The sequence below is a fragment of the Callithrix jacchus genome, chromosome 8, assembly GCF_049354715.1.
Source record: "Callithrix jacchus isolate 240 chromosome 8, calJac240_pri, whole genome shotgun sequence".
Classification (NCBI taxonomy): Eukaryota; Metazoa; Chordata; class Mammalia; order Primates; family Cebidae; genus Callithrix; species Callithrix jacchus.
Genome location: NC_133509.1, coordinates 24919924 through 24940758, shown reverse-complemented (window position 1 = coordinate 24940758; position 20835 = coordinate 24919924). Strand labels below are relative to the sequence as shown.

Sequence of the window (20835 nt, the reverse complement as noted above, 5' to 3'; positions counted from 1 at the left end):
GAAAAGGAATCTATGGTCATTCCCACTGGCTGTTTACACAGACAGGTAAATCCTTGCACTGCCTGCATTAGCCTGTTGCATTTTTTTTTTTTTTTTTTTTTTGAGACAGAGTCTCGCTCTGTTGCCAGGTGCCAGGCTGGAGTGCAGTGGCACGATCTTGGCTCACTGCAACCTCCGCCTCCCGGGTTCAAGCAATTCTCCTGCCTCAGCCTCCCAAGTAGCTGGGACTACAGGCGCACGCCACCATGCCCAGCTAATTTTTGTATTTTTAGTAGAGACTGGGTTTTACCATGTTGGCCAGGATGGTCTCGATGTCTTGACCTCATGATCTGCCTGCCTCAGCCTCCCAAAAGTGCTGGGATTATAGGTGTGAGCCATCGTGCCTGGCCTAGCCTGTTGCATTTTTAAAACATTAAGTATCTGTTGGTATCATCCCTGTTTGAGCCAGGGCCTGAGAGCTCACTGCCAAAGCAGTTACCCTGTATGTCTGAGAAGCATCACCGCCTGAGATTTCTTTGGCGTACAGTCGCAGGAAGGACTCTACATATATCCTTCATACATCTATTGTTTGCAGTAGTTCTTGGGCGGCAGCAAAATCATAGGCACTTTGGGACTAATTCATCTATAGAACACTTTAGAATGGACTACACTGGGATGCTAAAGGGAGTTCATGGTTATGGGAAGAAGCCTGGGAGAAACTGCTCCTCAGCCGCAGGGAGGCCTCCTCTCCTTCTCCTGGTGGCTTTAATTGCTGCTCTAGGCTGTCTGAATTACCCAGCAGAAGAGGATTTCCCCTTCAAAAACACAGCCTCCCTAAAACTGCTTTTGATTTGTAACAGAAACTACTTAGTAGCTAGGATGGAGGCTTGATAACTCCTATTCCCAGAACTCATTAAAACAAGGAATTTTAATAAGTATTTTTGCCCTTTGCAGCCCAGGGTTTTAGAAGTCCAGGCAGCTGTTTTCCAGATTTCAGTGTCAGGCCATCACGCATGCAGTGCTTCCGCTTCTTTCCCTTGGCTCAAAACAGGTCTGAAGCAAGTTACTTTATCTATGATTCCTTCACACTGTCCCACCCTGGTTACACAATTGCCATTTTGCCCAGGCAATACAATGCATAAGGCTAATTAACCTTCTGCCCATGACAGTTTCCTCTGAAATAGTCAGATCTTTGATGCAGGGCTTTTAAAAAACAATTTCTATGACACTTAGGAATTCTCCTTTAACTATGACTCCTAAAATTTGTTAGCTTTGCCCATCAAAACAAAAGAACAAGGTAAAATATATTGCAATTCCTCCATAAAGAAAAGGTTCTGGCTGGGTGCGGTGGCTTATGCCTGTAATCCCAGCACTTTGGGAGGCTGAGGCGAGTGGATCACCTGAGGTCAGGGTTCGAGAACAGCCTGGCTAACATGATGAAACCCGGTCTCTACTAAAAAAAAAAAAAAAAATACAAAATTAACTGGGCATGGTGGCGTGCGCCTGTAATCCCAGCTACTGGGGAGGTTGAGGCAGGAGAATCACTTGAACCTGGGAGGTGGAGGTTGCAGTGAGCTGAGATAGCATCATTGCACTCAAGCCAGGGAAACAAGAGGGAAATTTGATATCCAAAAAAAAAAAAAAAAAAAAAAAAAAAGAGAGAGAGAGGAAAAGAAAAGTTTCCACTGTTTTGGGACATGAAGAAAAAGCTTGAAAATTTCTCTCCTATCCCTCCCTGTCTTTTCACTGTCAGTTTCTACACAAGGCTTTATCTGCTATCCCTCGCCTTCTTGATACCCTGCAGGTATCAAGAACTGCTCTACTAAACCAGAACTCTTAAAGGTCACCGGTGATTGCCTAATATAAATCCAATGGCTGTTTCTCAGATTTCGTTCATGATGGCTCAGCAACATCTGACCCCATTGACTTCCCCTACTCCTTGAATTGCTGTCTGTCGGCAGCTCCTTCCTAGCGGTGTCGGTGTCTATCTGGTTTCTCCTCTGCTGTCATCCTTCCTGTTCTATCAAGAAGCAGTCTGAAGTGGTTAAGAGTGTGGGTTCTGTCCATGATGTAAATCCTGGCTCAAGCACTTGCTAGAGTAGCTTTGAGTAAGTTATTTAATCCCCGTGCCTCAGTCTTCTCATCAGTAAAATGGGGAGAAGAAGAGTAGCTACAGCAGAGGATTAAATAGTGTGCTTAGTACAGCACCCAACAAATGCGATTTTTAAAAATCATATAACTTCCTGTTATGTGATAATATCCTATAACTTCAGGATAAAACCCTAATGGCTCCCTCTGGTCATCAGGACCTCTAAGATTCCACACACCCTTCTCAGTGTGCGTCCACTTCTGAGGCTTTGTCCCTTGCACTCCCTACTGAACCACATTCACCCCTCCCTCTTCTGCCCCTCCTTCCCTGGCCTGAGGAGGGAAGAATGCTGAGGGCTACCCCTGCCCAGGAGGCAGCAAGCACAGCCTGCTTTGTAACAGAAGACAGCCTCCCTTGGGCATAGAGCCTGTCACCCTCACACAGAGTATGAATTACTTAAGAACACCAGCTGTGATTTATACTTTTACAAAATATCTTCCTCAGCATTTAGCACTATACCTTTACACACAATGGGAATTTAACTCGTATCTTTTAACTGCCAAAACATTATAGTTTTACTTGGCCCTTCCAAAATCCTTTTTCCTCCTAAATTGAAACCTGTATTGATCAGTCCTGGAGCCCATGTAAGCTTGATATGGGATAATTGAGTCAACCCCACAGGGAGAGTTACCCATGTTGGAACCTTTTTTGGAATGAAGAAGGATATTTAGAAATAATTAAAATAATGGGAGTACAAGGAATAATAATTTTTTTTGCCCACCTGCAACTGTCTTGATCGAGTTATAAGGGAATAATAATTTAATGCTTTTAAAAAGTAGCTTGAAGTCCTGCCAACCTATAAAGCTGTTAGAATTTTTAAGAAGCGTTTAGGAGTTTTTTCTATACTCTCTATTCTCAGAGTAAAATGAGCTGTGAAGGTGTGAGCAGCAAATCTATCAGCCCTTCAGACCTTGCCATATTCCTGCTCCTGAGCCTCTGTGTTCTAGTCCTGCTTGCTTTCTCCTTCCTGCCCTGGTGAAGAGGACATTGAAGTTGGATGAAAATCAAAGGAAGGGTTGCCTACTTAAAAAAAATGAACCCCTTTACTGGCATTGTGGGTTGGCATGGTAAAGACAGCCTAAGTTTTCATCAGCATCTGCTGTGTGTGTGTCCCTGGGGTCATGAAGACAGCCCTAGCTATGCTGACAGTAGAGCAGCTTCCCACCCCGCAGCCCTGGAAGCCATTACGGACCATGTGCTTTGCATCTTGAGATTCCATAGCAGAGTTTCTCCACTTCAGCACTGTTGACACGTGGGGCCAGGTAGTTCTTTTTTGCAGGGGCTGTCCTGTACATTGCAGGGTATTTAGCAGCATCCCTGACCCTCACCCAATAGACGCCAGTGGTACTACCACGACCACCCCCCAACCTCAGTGGTGACAGGGGTAAAGTAGGACTGACAAGGTACTTTGTGCTTTGGTGAAAGGCCACAATTGCTCAGTAATCTTCATGGCTCTTAGAAAATTTAGCTGTAGACTTGTGGTTTAAAAGCCACCTCCAATTGACAGTCATGATATGTTCTCTCTAAATGCAGTAGCAGAAATTGCATGCCGTACCCAAAGGCTAAAAGTGACAGTTAAGGACATGCTTTCTGAAAAACTTTAAGGCTCTGACTTTGGGAGAGACCTGATTTGGCCAGTGATTACCTCTGTCTTGTTCATTGTGTTAGGGAAGGGAAAGTGTTTACACAGATGATCTCCAAAATGCTCCCTACGGATAGTCTAGAAATAAGCCTTGTGACGTTTCTTGAATCAAGGAGGCAAGGTAGAATGACTAATTCCGTGGACAACTGTATCTTCAGTGTTTCAGACTTGTGCCAACAGGTGGGAGGAACTCCAGAGGTCATATCCAGTCCTATGGACTGAATTGCATCCCCTCCAAAAATATATGTATGTTGAAGCCCTAAATATATGTATGTTGAAGCCCTAACTTATGTATGATAAGTCCCCAATGTGACTTATCAGGAGATAGGGTCTTTAGGAGATAATAAAGGATAAATGATGTCATAAGGGTGGGTCCCTAATCTGCTAGTACTGTCCCTTTCTAAAAAGAGGAGGAAAGAGATATCTCTCTCCTGCTTCCATGTGAGGACACAGTGAGAAGGTGGCTGTCTACAAGCCAGGAAGAGAGCCCTTACTAGAACTTGACCATGGTGGCTTCCTGATCCAGGACCTCCAGCCTCCGGAACTGCAAGAAAATAACTTTCTGTTGTTTAAGCCACCCAATCTATGATGTTCTGCTATGGCAACCTGCGCTAACTAATACACCCAGCATCCTCATTGTACAGATGAAGAAACTGGATGCAGACAGGTAGACTTGCAAGTGGTCAAGCTTCTAATGAGTGGCAGGGCCGGAAACTAGAGCCTCTGCTTCCTGATGCCTAATCCAGCGTACATTCTTCTTCCCGCACTTTCTCCAGTCATATGGTCCTCTTACTTATCATCTCTACAACCTATGCCACATCATTTCCATGAGCATCGGGGTCCGTATGCTTGCCCTGCTTATCTCAGTATTGTTGCAAGGATCAGTCGCACAGTAGAAAAAGGATAGTTCCTAAACTACAACATATTTTGCAAATACGTCAGACTCAACTCAGATTCAGCCTAGTTAGCAGGAGTCCATCAGCCTCTGGAAATTGTCAGTCTAGTCAAGTAGGTAGCTCTGTGAGGTCACACTAGGCTAGCTTGACTCATGGGTAGGTTGGCTGTTGGCTTTAGGGAATAGATCAGAGGACAGAGAAGGCAGGAGGAGATAGCTCCTGGTTTGGTGATGGACCACCTCAATCGAGGTGAATCCTCTTCTCTTTGGTTGAGTTGTAAAAGCTGAGGTTAATATGAGTTTGCATAGTAAGAGGAATGTTTGTCTTAAAGAGGACAGACCATCGGAGCTGGAGGAGGCCTTGGAAGTTTAAGCTACAGCCAGAATCTCTGGTGTTAAGCAACAAGAACATACCCTGATGGGCTGGGCATGGTGGCTCATACCTGTAATCCCAGCATTTGGGAGGCCAAGGTAGGCGAATCATCTGAGTTTGAGTTCAAGGAGTTCGAGATCAGCCTGGTCAACATGGTGTAACGCAGTCTCTAGTAAATACAGAAATTTTTGCATAGCATGGTGGTGCACACCTGTAGTCCCAGCTACTTGAGAGACTGAGGCAGGAGAATCACTTGAACCTGGGAGGTGTAGTTTACAGTGAGCCAAGGTCATGCCACTGCCCTCTAGCCTGGGCAACAGAGTGATACTCTGTCTCAAAAAAAAAAAGAAAAAAGAAACCTACCCTGATGAACTTCAGTAGTAATGACAGTATATAAACTATTAAATATTGTACAGTTGTAAATACCATTCTCAGCTCAACTTTTATGGCATTTTTTAATATTGTGCAACTTTTATTATATTTATTGAATATTCATAATATAGAAGTAGATCAGGAAGGGTATGTTTATCTGGAAGTAAGAAAATCAGAAAAACAGTGGCTTTTGTAGGTGGCTGTCTTATTTTCATTGTGTAATAAGTTTAGAGGCAGCAATCCAGGGCTTGTCCGGCTGCTCAGGGATGTCATCAGCGGCTGAGGTTCTATTTAGCATTTTGTTCAGGGTCATGGATGGCTGTTTCACCTCCAGGCATTTCATCTGTGTTCCAGTTAGGAAGAAGGAGGAGGGGTGAAGATGAAGCATGAAAGCCTTGATCCTTCTAGCTCTTGCCTTCATATTGGAAAGGGGACTTATTTCTTCATTTTATTCATCAGAACTGTATCACATGACTCCTTCTGAATGATAAGGAGTCTGGAAATTCAACTATTTTGCTTTCTGCGCTCTAGAATAGAGGGAGACAAGGAAGAAAGGAATTGAAATGGGGCCTGTGAGCCAGGCATGTTTATGACATAAGAACATGGCATTTCTGCAGAATCATAAGGTCTCAGAGAGCCAGCTCAGAAAACAAGGGTGGCCAGGCACAGCTCGAGAGCTCTGGGCCACCCACTCCCTGTCAACACTGCCATACCTCTGGACTCACTCCACCGCAGCTGGGCTTTTGCGTACTTACTAAGGATTCAAAGTTCTTTGCTGAGTCCAGGTCGCATTCCCATACTAGAACGACATGGCAAGGGTAGGGAGAGAGACAGTATGTCCCCTCCCACTTGGGCTTCTGTAATGGGAAAGAGGGGACCTTGCCAGCCACCTATCTTGATATATTCCTCCAAATACAGAGGGTCCTCCAATGCTAAGCCACCAAAAATGACAAATATTTACCCTCCCGCTGTTTTACAGATGTGGAGTCTGAGGCTCAGAAAGAGGAGAGTGCTCAGTCAGTGCCAAATAGTTGGTGAAGGACAGACTCAGGAGTTAGTCTTACCCTAACACGCTCAATCTGGTTGGTCCCAGGGAAGCAGCCACTCTCAGAATCTTTTCCTGAGGCTCCTTGACATTCCCTGTGATAAAGGGAGTTGTCTGGAGAGGCAGCCCCTCCTTTTTCCAGAAGCTCCTGGGTAGATCCCTTGCTCCCCCGGGAACTTCCAGCAGCTGCTTTCTCTTTGTGTAGTGCTGAGGCTTTACAAAATTAAGAAGTACCTCATCCCTGCAGACAACATCCAGGATTCCTGTCATGGATTGTCCAATGGGATATTTTGTGAAGATGCTAGGTGGTAAGTATTCCCGCCTTCTGAAGAGGAACAGCTAGGCACAATCCCACAAGATGTAATCCTAGCACTTTGGGAGGCCGAGGCAGGCAGATTGAGCTCAGGAGTTTGAGACCAGCCTGGGTAACACAGTGAAACCCTATCTCTACTAAAATACAAAAAGTTAGCTCAGCGTGGTGGTGTGTGCCTGTAGTCCCAGCTACTCGGGAGGCTGAGGCAGGAGAATCACTTGAACCCAGAAGGTGGAGGTTGCAGTGAGCCAAGGTCATGCCACTGTACTCCAGCCTGGGCGACAGAGTGAGACTCTGTCTTGAAAAAAAAAATGCTGAACTGTTCTGGCCATGCTTACCCACCTTCAACCTATGTGAAGGAAAGATGAGGCATTCAAGGAGAGTTGAGTCACTGGGCAGAGTGTGCGGGAAAGTATGATCGTTTGTTTCTACTTCTCCCAGTGTGGGTGGGAGAGGGCTCCAAGAGCACCTCTCTATTTGGTGTCCCTAACTCAGACGCTATGAAGAGTCTCATAAAGGCCTCTTGAGAAACCACAGCTGCATCCCATGGAACATTCAGCATCTGGACACCTTGCAACCCAGAGAATGCTGTCAGCCAAGGAAGAGCTGCAACCAAGTGTGAAGACTTTTGCCCCTTTACTCTTTGGTCCCCACCACCCCTACCCCAGGCCCACCACTGACCCTGGAAAGCAAGCAGCAGTGGGGGACAGGGAGGAGGAGAGAAAGAGCAGGCTTCCTCCCCTTCCCCATTGCAAGACCTCCAGCTGTGCTCAGTCTTAGCCAGGACAGGGGGAGGAGATTTCAATGGGTGTCAAGTTGAAGATTTGATTTAAACCAGGTGCAGCTTTTTTTTTTTAAACACCTGAAAGTTAACCTTAATTGAGGTTCTTGAATTGTGAGTAACCAGAAGGCTATGAAGTCTGTCAAAGTGATGTCAAGGGGCAGGGAAGAGAGAGCCAACAGGGCCAGTTTGAAGATGAGGTTTTGAGAGAAATAAACATATTTCCAGTTGTAACCATATTCAGATGGTTACTAGTTACTCTCCTTTTCCAAAGATGCCATTCCAGGGTTTCGAAAAGAAGCACTGGACTGAGGCCTCAGGACTTCCTGAGTCTAGTCCCAGCTTTTAAACAAACTAGGAGTGAGCCGCTGGACAAGTCACTTCACTTTTCTGGGTCGTGGCATCCTCTCCTGTCCAATGATGGGATTGGGCTCTGTGGTCTAGGGAGCCCCAAATAATTTCTCTACTTTTTTTTTTTTTGAGATGGAGTCTCACTCTGCCAAGGCTGGAATCTGGAATGCAGTGACCCCATCTTGGCTCATGCAACCCCTGCCTCCTGGGTTCAAGCGATTCTCCTGCCTCAGCCTCTCGAGTAGCTGGGATTATAGGTATGCCCCACCATGCTCAGCTAATTTTTGAATTTTTAGTAGAGATGGGGTTTCATCATGTTGGCCAGGCTGGTCTCGAACTCCTGACCTCATAATCCACCTGCCTCGAGCTTCCAAAGTGCCGGTATTACAGGTATGAGCCACTGCGCCTGTCCTTTTTTTTTTTTGAGTTGGAGTTTTGCTCTTGTTGCCCAGGCTGGAGTGCAATGGCATGATCTTGGCTCACTGCAACCACCGCCTCCTGGATTCAAGTGATTCTCCTGCCTCGGCCTCCTGGGTAGTTGAGATTATAGGCATGTACCACCATGCCCAGCTAACTTAGTAGAGATGGGGTTTTACCGTGTTGTTCTCAAACTCTTGACCTGAGGTGATCTGCCTACCTTGGCCTCCCAAAGTGCTGAGGAGTGAGCCACTGTGTCCCACCTTTTTTTTTCTTCTTTTTTTTTTTTTTTAATTTGAGACTAAATCTCACTCTGTTTCCCAGGCTGGAGTGCAGTGGTGCAATCTTGGCTCACTGCAACCTCTGCCTCCTGGATCAAAGTGATTTTCTGCCTTAGCCTCCCAAGTAGCTGGGATTACAGAGATCCGCCACAATGCCTGGCTAATTTTTGTGGTTTTGGTAGACATGGGGTTTCACCATGTTGGTCAGTGTGGCCTCGAACTCCTGGCCTCAAGTGATCCACCTGCCTTGGCCTCCCAAAGTACTGGGATTACAGGCATGAGCACTGCACCCGGCCTAATTTCTCTACTTCTGTACACGGTGCAGTTCCTTAAAACAGCAGGACAAAATAATTCACACAGTGAGCTGGCTTTACAAATTGTACTTCGGTTATATTTGTTGGAAGAGTCAAGCGTAGATGAATGGCATTTGGCAGAAGAAAACCTTAGCATATCTGAAACCCTTAATTATACACTGTAGGCAGCTTTGTAGCTTGGTCTATGTCAAAAGACACCACACTATCAAATGACACACTGTAGAAATATTCAGAATTTTGCAACAGCTTGTTCGTGTCTGACATGATTGGCCTATGTCAGATAGTTAGCATCTGTGTTTCTACCTGAGTCTGCATTTGAAAACCCGAACTCTCCTGGCCTCTTGTCCAGATCCTGTGGAGATGAGTCCATTGAAATTGACCGTACTCAATGGGATGTTTGAAGCCAGTAGTTTGTGACACATGTTTTATTTTCAGATTTTGTTTGTAGTTGAATACTATTGCCATACCAGGTGTAAGTTTTATACACAGCTTTTCATGTGTTTTTATTGTATAATACATAAAAGGCGCACATAAATTGCATTATTCACATAATACATAAATTAGAAATGCTTTTTTTGCATTAAGAAAAAAAGTCATCTATTATCCTGCTATCTGTAGATAATTATTATTCACCTTTTGTGCCTCTCCTTTCAGACTGGTTATTCATATGCACATATCTGTGTGTGAATGATTTTTTATTTTTCATTTTTAATTGTAAAATATGCATAATATGCAGTTTACGATATTAACTGTTTTTAAGTGTATGGTTCAGTGGTGTTAAGTGCATGCATGTTGGTGTGCAAACGTCACCATCATCCACGTGTGGAATTCTTTTCACCTTGCAAAGTCAAAACTTCCCATTAAACACAAAAACTCTGCTCCTCTACAGTTTTGCATCACCCCCATGTTATGCTATTGACATCTCAAATTACATCCTTACATAATATTTTACAATATGCTTTAATGAATTATATGTCCAGTTTAATAACTTGCTGAGGACGGCAAAGAGGACTGTGGAGTGAGAATGCTGAGATTAAAGGGGTAGGATAGCCACTAGGCCCGGCTAATTTTGTATTTTTTAGTAGAGACGGGGTTTCTCCATGTTGGTCAGGTTGGTCTTGAACTCCTGACCTCAGGTGATCCGCCCTCCTCGGCCTCCCAAAGTGCTGGGAAAGGGAGATTTTAGGGACTTGTAGACCACGGTGCAGATTTGGATTTCATAAAATTTACAGGGACACCTTTGGAGTATTGACAGCAGAGGAGCAGCATGGCTGAGATGGTTTGGGAAGAGTCACTTGGCTGTGACGTGGAGGTAGACCCCGGGGGAGAGGAGGAGTCAGAGAGGCACGTAGGGACTGTTTCAGTAACCCAGGTAAAAGATGGGGGAGCTTGGCCCAAGGTGCTGCCAGTGGAAGTGGGACACGGGGTTGGATTCTGGATATATTTTGAAGGTGGAGCTGGTAGGATTTGCTGATGGATGGGATGTGGGGTGGGAGAGAAAGAAAGAAGTTAAGATTAACTTCAAGGTTTTTGGCCTGAATAATTGGAAGGATAAAATTGCTATTTATTCCAGTGGAGATGGAGGAGGAGCAGATTTTAAGTAGGGGGAAATAAAGAGTTCTCTTTCAATCATGTTACATTTTGCAGTCTGTGAGACATCTAATTGAAGATGTCAAGTAGGCAGTTGGATAAGCAAGTCTCAGGTTCAGTGGAGACGGTGGGGCTGGAGATAGAAATTTTATAGCCAGGGTATGTGGATGACATTTTTTTTTTTTTAGAACGAGTTTTGCTCTTGTTGCCCAGGCTGAAGTGCAATGGTATGATCTCGGCTCACGGCCATCTCCACCTCCCGAGTTCAAGCGATTCTCCTGCCTCAGCCTCCTGAGTAGCTGGGATTACAGGCATGCGCCACTAGGCCCAGCTAATTTTGTATTTTTTAGTAGAGATGGGGTTTCTCCATGTTGGTCAGGTTGGTCTTGAACTCCTGACCTCAGGTGATCCACTCACCTCAGCCTGCCAAAGTGCTGGGATTACAGGCGTGAGCCACCGCACCCTGCCATGGATGATATTTTGAGCCATGACATTGAGCTCACCTTGGCCCTGGGAGAGGAGATAGATGGAGAAGAGAAAGGGGCTGAGTAATGAGCCCTGGGGCATGGCAACACTTAGAGGTCTAGAGGAGGAAATTGAGAAGGAACATTCAATGAAGGGAGAGGAAAATCAGATGGTGTGGTCTCCTGAAATCCAGGCCAAATAGTGTTTGAAGGAGCCATAAGTGATCGGTTGTGTGTAATGCGCCTAAGAGGTTGCATGTTTTACTTGGCAATATGAAGGTCATGGCTTATGTTTAAGATGAAGCTTCAGACGCCAGGGTCTATGTCTACTTAATGATACGACAAGTTGGGGACTCCTCAATCAGGCAATTCTCCCTCATTTTGTTACTTCATTAATTCAGCTGACATTTATCAGACCCTTTCTATGTGCTTCACCCTTCTAGGCACAGAGAGTGATCAAAATGAATAACACCACAGCCCTTGCCTTTAAAATAGGTTAGGAGTCTGAGACTTAGGTACATAGGAGAGTCAGATCCAAGTCTCATGATTCTTAGGGTTCTTTTCTCGTTTATCACTTACATTTTTTAATTGGGGCTGTATTTTGTCTATACAAATTCTTCACCAAATTCTGGAGGAGAATGAGGAGAAGGCAGTTTTTTTTGTTTTTTTTTTTTTTTTCTTTGAGATACAGTCTTTCTCTGTGTCCCAGGCTGGAGTGCATTGGCACAATCATGGCTCACTGCTGCAGCCTCTGTCTTCCAGGACCAAGCAATCCTCCCTCAGCTTCCTGAGTAGCTGGGACCACAGGTACACACCACCATGCCTGGCTAATTTTTAAATTTTTTTTATAGAAACAGGGTTTCACTCTGTTGCCCAAGTTGGTCTCAAACTACTTGGCTCAAGTGATCCTCCTGCCTAGGCCTCCCAAAGCGTTGGGTTTATAAGCATGAGTCACTGTGGCTGGCCGAGAAGGCAGCTCTTCATGTTCCATGTTCCATCCTGAAGGTCTGCCTTATTTCTTGAGAGCAAATCACCTCTCCTGCTTCTTGACTATCTTTCTCGTTAACAGTTATATAAGAAAACTTCTTTTCTAGCTGAATGTCAAACATCTCATCTTCCAGGAAACAGACATCTAACTTTCTAAATAAATTAACCCAATATAAATACTCATCATCTCCTGGACCCTCAAGCAACGGGTGCTTCTTTCCTTCCTGAGAATAAACAACAGTATTATTTTGGTGTGGGCTCTGGCCTATGCCTAAATATTCACATGGTCCCTTTACATTCGTCAATCAACAGTAATTTCATAAAATTCCAACAATATGCTATATTACATACATTTAGTCTTATATGAGAAAGGAAGTCCCACTCAGGAAGAGTTTACCAAGTCACATACAGAAATGATACCCACAGGCAGAGCAAAAAGACCTCATAGTTAGGCAAGATTGTGAACAGGTGTGGAGGTAAGGAACTGTCATGAACAGTTCCTAGGAAGGTTGGGCATTAGGTGGGCCTCAAAAGGTAGAAAGGATTTGAACAGGTAGGGCAAAGATAATTATGCAAGAGTATTTGATAGCATATTTAAAGATGATGCTGATTGTGATTATAATTTATAATACGCTGGCCTGAATAGATGGATTCATTGCCAGAAGTAATTCATTTTTGACCATGTGCACATGAAATCCAGTCATGTATTGAGGGGCCTTATGATATAAAAGCTCTGAATAACTTTTTTTTTTTTTTTTTTGAGACAGAGCCTCACTCTGTCACCCAGGCTGGAGTGCAGTGACATGATCTTGACTCACTGCAACCTCTGCTTCCCTGGCTCAAGCAATTCTCCAGCCTCAGCCTCCTAAGTAGCTGGGACTACAGTCATAAGCCACCATGCCTGGCTAATTTTTGTATTTTTCGTAGAGACAGGGTTTTACCATGTTGTGCAGGGTAGTCTCGAACTCCTGAGCTCGAAGTAATCTGCCCACCTTGGCCTCCCAAAGTGCTGGAATTCTATGTAAGCCACCGAACCCAGCCTCCAAATAACCTTTTAGAGGGATGTTGATTATGCATAGTGATGGTAAGGTGCCTTTGAATCTGGAAATAAGATTGCCTTAATTTGCCTATTTATTTTCATTCTTGTGTGAGACATTGAAGACATATCAACACGGATACAATCCCAGTCCTCAAAATCCATAAATGGTGTGTTAAGTTAAAGCTGGCCCTGTGCAAGATACCCACATCAAATCCCCGGAACCTGTGAATGTTACCTGATTTGGAAAAGGGCCTTTGCAGATGAGATTAAGTTAAGGATCTTGAGATAAGATAATTCTGGATTATCAGATGGGCCGTAAACACAATCACAAGTGTCCTTATTGGAGAGAGACAGAGGAAGATTAGATTCAGAAGTTGCGGCAGCAACATGATTGTGGGTACAGAGATGAAAAGATGGAGCCACAAGCCAAGGAGTTTGTGGAGTCGCCAGAAGCTGGAAGAAGAAATGAATGGATTCTCCCAGACAAGCCTTAGAGGGAGCCAGGCCCTAAAGACACCTTGATTTTGGACCTCTGGTCTCGAAAACTGTGAGAGAATAAGTTTCTGTTGTTTGAAGCCACCAAATTTTTGCTGATGTGTTTTAGCAGCCACAAGAAACTAATACAGATGGTATTCGTTCTTATGGGAATAAACACAATGCAAATGTGGAGTTGAAAGAACCCAATACTTTAGCCAAGGTGACCTTCTTTGTAAGGGAGGCTAATCCAGAACACAATTGTCATTTAGTATCCATTTGTTTAACATCCTCTTTAGAGGAAAACTGTGGGTGCCAGTGGGACAATTGACCTGAGAACACAGAGAAGCCGGGAACTGCAGATTTGCAATGAGTGTCACAGACCGTGTCAGGCCTGAACTTTCTGGTGCTGGAAACAGAAGCTTTGTTGTGGTCCTGGAAGGATCACTAGGCTTCCCCATGGCCTGGCTGGATCCCCTCAAGACACCCTGCCTCTTTGCTTTGATTCTGTGACACAGCTAGTCACGGAGCAGCTTTCCGGGTGTTCTGACCCTGGGCCTCTGGTAGTGAATATGAGCATTTTCAATACTGGAATAAAAGCCTCTTCTCTCTCTCACACACACACAGATGAATAAATTTTCAGCTTGATTTTTATTTCTCGTGAGTCTGATTAGCACGACTTAGCTAATCATGCTAAGTTTGACTCAACCTTGAGACTGACAAAACTTGAGGCTGCCTCCTGATGCTTAGTAAATTTGCTAAGTGAAGCCGCACAATGGAAGTTCTTTATATACAGCCTTTGGGCCTTCCAGATGCTATCTAATGTCACCATTGATCTCTCTGTGCTACCTCAAGGGACATCATACTTCTCCCTCAATTCAAAATCTGGGAAATGTGCTTATTCAGCAATTTTTTTCTTGGCATTTACATATGAGGGTGAACTGAGGAACTGCCAGGGCTGGAGAGTTCCTTCCCTCAAGAGAAGAACATCCTCAAATCCTGTATGAGTTTCCTGTGGCTGCTGTATTAAAACACTACCACAAACTGGGTGGCTTAAAACAATGGAAATGATTCACAGTTCTGGAGGAGAGAAGTCAATGTCAAGGTGGCAGCATGGCCACAGTCCCTCCATAGGCTCTGGGGGGAAATTCCTTTTTCAACAAAGCCAAATTCCTTGGCTGTGGCAGCATAAATCCAACCTCTGTCTCTGTCTTCAGGAAGCCCTCTCTTCTCTGCCCCATCCATAATCACTCTGGTTACCACCCAGGTTATTGCCATCTTGGCATTCGTATTCTGAGCCCAAAAGGTCATAGGGGATGGACATGGTGGCTCACACCTATAACCCCAGCACTCTGGAAGGCCTAAGTAGATGGACGACTTGAGACTGGGAGTTTGGGATCAGGTTGGCCAACATGGCAAAAATCCATCTCTACTAAAAATACAAAAATTAGCTGGGCATGGTGGCACATGCCTGTAGTACCAGCTATTTAGGAGGCTGGGCTGGAGAATCACTTGAACCCCAGAGGCAGAAGTTGACGTGAGCCAAGATCATGCCACTGCACTCCAGCCTGGGCAACAGAGCGAGACACCATCTCAAAAAAAAAAAAAAAAAGTAACAGGAAGGCAGTTCTCCCTGTTACTCTTCTTCCTTATAAGGACACTTGTCATTGGATTTAGGGCACACCCTAAGTAGTCCCAGCTACTCAGGAGGCTGAGGTGGGAGGACTGCTTGAACCCAGGAGGCGGAGGTTGCTGTGAGCCAAGATCACATTACTGCACTCCAGCCTGGGTGACAGGGTCTCACTCTGTCAACTAATTACTTCTGCAATGATACTATTTCTAAATAAGATCACATTCTGAGGTTTTAGGTAGACATGGATTGGGGCAGGGGTGGGGGCTGGGGGACATGATTCAACCCACTATAGGTTGTAAGTTTAGAAAAGATGCCAAGACTAGAGTGAATCTTGATTATAGTAAATAAATATGAGGTCAACAACAGCACAGCTAAATAGACTTCAATTTGTAAGTGCAAGAGCTATAAGATAGCATAAAGAAACTTGGCAGTGATTGAGAGGCCACCTTACCTGTGTCAGCAATGACTTACGGTAATGCTTCCTTTTAAGATCCCTGGGCTGGGCTTGGTGGCTCATGCCTGTAATCCCAGCACTTTGGGGGGCCAAGGCGGGCAGATCACTTAAAGTCAGAGTTTGAAACCAGCATGACCAATGTGGTGCAACCCCATCTCTACTAAAAATACGAAAATTAGCTGGGCATGGTGGCAGGTGCCTGTAGTCCCAGCTACTCAGGAGGCTGAGGTGGGAGAATCGCTTGAACCCAGGAGGCAGAGGTTGCTGTGAGCTGAGATCACATCACTACTCCAGCCTGGGCAACAGAGTGAGACCCTGTCTCAAAAAAATAAAAATAAAAAAATAAATCCCTGAAGGCACCATTTCAAACTAGGAACAACTACCTGGTCATGGAGCCCTCCTGCCCTCCTCTCATTAGGATTATTTCAGCAGTACTGCTCTCTACAGATGGAGCTAGTTCCCATATCACCTGCTGTTCTTTGCTGGAGCGGCCACCTGTCTCCTGGCCCAGGGCCTTCACAGCTTTGTAACTCTCCATGGATATGCTGCAGACTTTTTTTTTGAAGAGACAGGGTCTTGCTCTGCCACCCAAGCCAGAGTGCAATGACATGATGATAGCTCACTGCAGCCTTAAACTCCTGGGTTCAAGCAATCCTCCTACCTCAGTCTCTGAGTAGCTAGGACTACAGGCGTGCACCACTGTGCCCAGCTAATTTTTTTTTTAATTTGTAGACATGAGATCTTATTATGTTGCCCAGGCTGGTATCCAGCCCTTGGCTTCAAACGACCCTTCCACCTGTTCTCCCAAAGTGCTGGGATTACAGGCATGAACCACCATGCTCAGCACCGTGGGGATGATTCCAAAGGCCCCTTTCTCTACTGGGATAGATTTTTCTTCTAACAGCTGCCTCACCCATAATCAGCCTGGTTACCACTCACGTTATTGTCATCTTGGCATTCATGTACTCAGTTCAGAAGATCACAGGAAGGCAACCTCCATGTTACCTTCCTGCCATGCTGTTGACTGTGGACAAGTCATTTAGCTCATCTTCAGTTATCTTGACCTGTGATGCACTCCAGTGTTCCTTTCTTATCCTTTCCTTTCCAATAAGAGGATAATGTGTTCTCTGCCAGAGTATTTACCTTCTGCATTCCCAAAGTGCCTTATTTCTTAGTTCATTCACAGGAGACCCTAGAGGTCACATGGTGAAAATTAAACCCACCCTTAAGGCAAAAACTGCCTCTACCACCTTACACTCTGCCTGGGCTCACTAACAATGATATTCTAGCCATACTGAAGGAAAATTTCTAAAGCCAATAACAAGGGAACCAAATGAATAGGCTCCCAGGTTGCTCTGGCTCCTTGCAGTTGAGTCTGTTGGACCTAGGTTCCAGCTCTCGGTCAGACACTGACAGTGGAGACCTGGGCAAGGTTTTTCACCTCCCTGAACCCGAGTGTCCATATCTGTAAATTGGGCCTATATACTTTGAAGCTGTGAAAATTTGGTGAGATGGTGAATGTATGAGAAAGCTTCCAACACTACCAATTACATGGTCACCACGTTGCAACTCTGCCCACCATGATTATGGAGACAATCCATGGCACAGCCGAGAAAGAGTGCCTGTCCGATGGCACCACGCAGATTCAGCCCCTTGGACTATTACAATGCCTCTCCAGGCAGTAGGGTTTTCTCCTCTAGAGCTTTTTGCACTTTCCTTCCCTTCTCTTACCTCAAGGGAGGAATTGTTCTTCCTTTCCAAACTAATGATCTTTGTTATTCTCAATTCCACCCCTCTGTGTCAGAACAGTATTTCCATGCTTCATCTTTTCATACTCTGTTGGCTGTATTCCCTCAACAAACTCAAGTCACGTCTTTGCTTAAAAACACTCTTCCCACAACCCTGTAGCCGGCTCAAAATACATATAGTCTCTTTCTCCTTTAGATGTCAACTTTCATGAACACTTCTAAACTTTATTAACTCAACAAAGGTATGTTATGCCTGACTGTTTTAGTCCATTTTGCATTGCCATAAGGGAATAGCTGAGACTGGATAGTTTAAAAGAAAAGAGGTTTCTTTGGCTCATAGTTCTGCATGGCACTGGTATCTGCTTGGCTTCTGGTGAGGTTTTCAGTAAAGGTTTTCACTTGTTAACAGTGGTAGAAGGGAGGGAGGAAGGGAAATTGTATTCCAAGAGTTGGTCAGGTACAGAGAAGAAAATGATGTGTTATAATGCTTTAAACAGAGTATTGTGATGGAGGCAGGCCCTTTATGTTATGGGAGAATTGCAGCAATTAACTCGAGGTCGGGGGTACAGATGTGAAATAATCAGTAATGGTTGGGCACGGTGGCCCACACCTGTAATCCCAGCACTTTGGGAGGCCGAGGCAGGCAGATCACCTGAGGTCGGGAGTTCCAGACCAGCCTGACCAACATGGGGAAACCCCATCTCTACTAAAAATACAAAACTAGCCAGGCATTGTGGTACATGCCTGTAATTCCAACTACTTGGGAGGCTGAGGCAGGAGAATTGCTTGAACCCAGGAGGCGGAGGTTGCAGTGAGCCGAAATTGCACTATTGCACTCTAGCCTGGGCAGTAAGAGCAAACTCTGTCTCAAAAAAATAAAAAATAAAAAAATAATCAGTAACACCTCTGAAGAATGCCTTTACTCATGGGAGAAGGTGAAGGGGAGGCAAGCGTGGCACTTGGTGAAGGAAGGCATAAGAGAGCCACCAGGCTTTTTAAACAACCAGCTGTGGCTGGGCACTGTGGCTCACGCCTGTAATCCCAGCACTTTGGGAGGCCAAGGCGGGCAGATCACAAGGTCAAGAGATTGAGACCATCCTGGCCAACATGGTGAAACCCCGTCTCTATTAAAATACAAAAAGTAGCTGGGTGTAGTCCCAGCTACTTGGGAGGCTGAGGCAGAATTGCTTGAACCCAGGAGGCGGAGATTGCAGTGAGCCAAGATCACGCCACTGCCCTCTAGCCTGGCGACTAGTGGCTGAGCGAGACTCTGTCTCAAAACAAAACAAAACTAAACAAAAACAAAAACAAAAAAACAACCAGCCGTGAACAACTGCATGAACTAATAGATAAAAAACTCACTGGATACCATGGGGAGGGCACCTAGCCATTCATGAGGGATCCACCTCCCACCTCCAACACTAGGGATCATATTTCAGCATGATATTTGGAGAGGACGAACATCCAAACTAGATCAATGGCCATGTGCTAGGTGCAGTGACCAGCAATGCGGAGCCGTCAGGGGTGCTGGCAGAGGCTGATGCTGTTAATACCAGTTCTCCTGCTCCTTGGTCTCGAGCAAAGTAACGACTACATTCTTAGCAGCTTCTAGTCTTGGTCCTCGCCTGGCACTCATCCCTCAGGTGAGGCCCGTCAGTCTTTCTTCTCCAGGCTCACCGGCTTAATTTCAGTTTCTTGAACAGTCCCATATTCACTTCCACCATAGGGAGGAAACACACTTCACCTACTTAACTCCTGCATCTCCTTTAGATCCCAGTTCGAACATCATTTCTTCAAGGAAGCCTTCCACACCCTCAGCCCGACACCATCTGGGCCAGAGTCTCCTTTTACATGCTGGTAGACCCGTCACTCCCTTTCTTCAGAACAATTAACTCCATTTCTAATTCTCCATTTAGGAGTGTAATTACCTGCTTATCTTTTCCGCCCTACCCTAAGTCCCATGGGAGCAGGGGCTGTGGCTGTTTTAATTCACTGCTCTGTATACATTACCTGACATAGTGTCTTTTGGGTGGCAGGCCATCTCAAACAGTGGTAGAAGAAAAAGGAGCAAGGGAAAGAGTATTCCAAGAGTTGATCAGGTAGAGAGAAGAAAATAATGTATTATAATGCTCTGAGCAGAGTATTAGGATGGGGTCAGGGTCTGTACGTTGTGGGGGCACAGAATTGTAGCAGTTAACTTGGTGGGGGATGCAGATGTGAAGTAATCAGTAATACTTCAAAAAGATGAGCAGCCAGGGATATGGTGGTTCATTACACGAATGACACCAAAGTGTTGGGTTGTCTGAGGCCGGTAGATCACCAGAGTCCAGGAGTTCAAGACCAGCCTGAGCAACATAGACCCTGTCTTTATGAAAAATAAAAAAAAATTAGCCTGGTGTGGTGGTACATGCCTGTAGTCCTAGCTACTCAGGAGGCTGAGGTGGAAGGATTGCTTGAGCCCAGGAGTTAGAGGCTGCAATGAGCTGAGAATGTACCGCTGCTCTCCAGCCTGGGCAACAGAACAAGACCCTGTGTCAAAAAGAAAGAGAAAAGAAAAAGAAAAGGAAAGGATGAGGAGGACTTAGCTATGCAAATAAGGAAGAAAATGGCATTCTGGTGGCAGGAAGGTTTATACAAAGATGTGAAAAGACTTCATGAGTTGAGGGAACTGAGTGAGGTTGGCATGACAGGCATGAAGGGAGCATATGGAGAAATAGCAAGAGATGAGTCTGGGTAACTGGGACACTGGTCGTGAAGGGCCCTGCCTATTTCTGGTGGAATTTGGACATATTTGGAAAGAGCCAGAGATGATGTTTTTTTGCTGTTGTTGTTGTTTTTGAGACAGAGTCTCGCTCTGACACCAAGGCTGGAGTGCAGTGGTACAGTCTTGGCTCACTGCAACCTCTGCCTCCTGGGTTCAAGTGATTCTCTTGCCTTAGCCTCCCAAGTAGCTGGGATTACAGGTGCATGCCACCAAGCCTGGCTAATTTTTGTATTTTTAGTAGAGATGGGGTTTCACCATATTGGCCAGGCTGATCTCGAACTCCTGACCTTATGATCCACCTGCCTCAGCCTCCCAAAGTACTGGGATTACAGGCATGAGCCACTGTACCTGGCCCAGAGTTGAGTTTTTAAGTAGGGAAATAGTATGATCAGATTTGCATTTTCTTTTTCTTTCTTTCTCTCTTTTTTTTTTTGAGACAGTTTTGCTCTTGTTACACAGGCTAGAGTACAGTTGTGTGATCTCGATTAACTGCAACCTCCACCTCCCAGGTTCAAGCGATTCTCATGCCTTAGTCTTTTGAGTAGCTAGGACTATAGTCATGCACCACCATACCTGGCTAGTTTTTGTATTTTTGGTAGAGACGGGGTGTTGGTCAGGCTGGTCTCAAGCTCTTGTCTTCAGGTGATCCACCTGCCTCAGCCACCCAAAGTGCTGGGATTACAGGTGTAAGCCACCACACCTGGCCCAGATTTGCATTTTCTTTTTTCTTTTTTTTTAGAGATGGAGTCTTGCTCTGTCATCAGGCTGGA

At 45.2% G+C, this 20835-nt stretch overlaps 1 protein-coding gene across 5 annotated transcripts in view; it reads left to right on the top strand.

Annotated features, from left to right (window-relative positions):
• The window catches only part of TMEM266 (transmembrane protein 266), a 143991-nt gene that overhangs the window by 5686 nt on the left and 117470 nt on the right, over positions 1–20835 (top strand). The window contains exon 1 of one of the 5 annotated variants that reach the window (XM_054239494.2): positions 4843–6763. The exons of the other annotated variants lie outside the window; for them this stretch is intronic. The gene's annotated coding sequence lies outside the window, so the exon portion shown is untranslated. Of the gene's footprint in view, positions 1–4842; positions 6764–20835 lie in introns of those variants that run through there. 5 annotated transcript variants of the gene reach the window in all.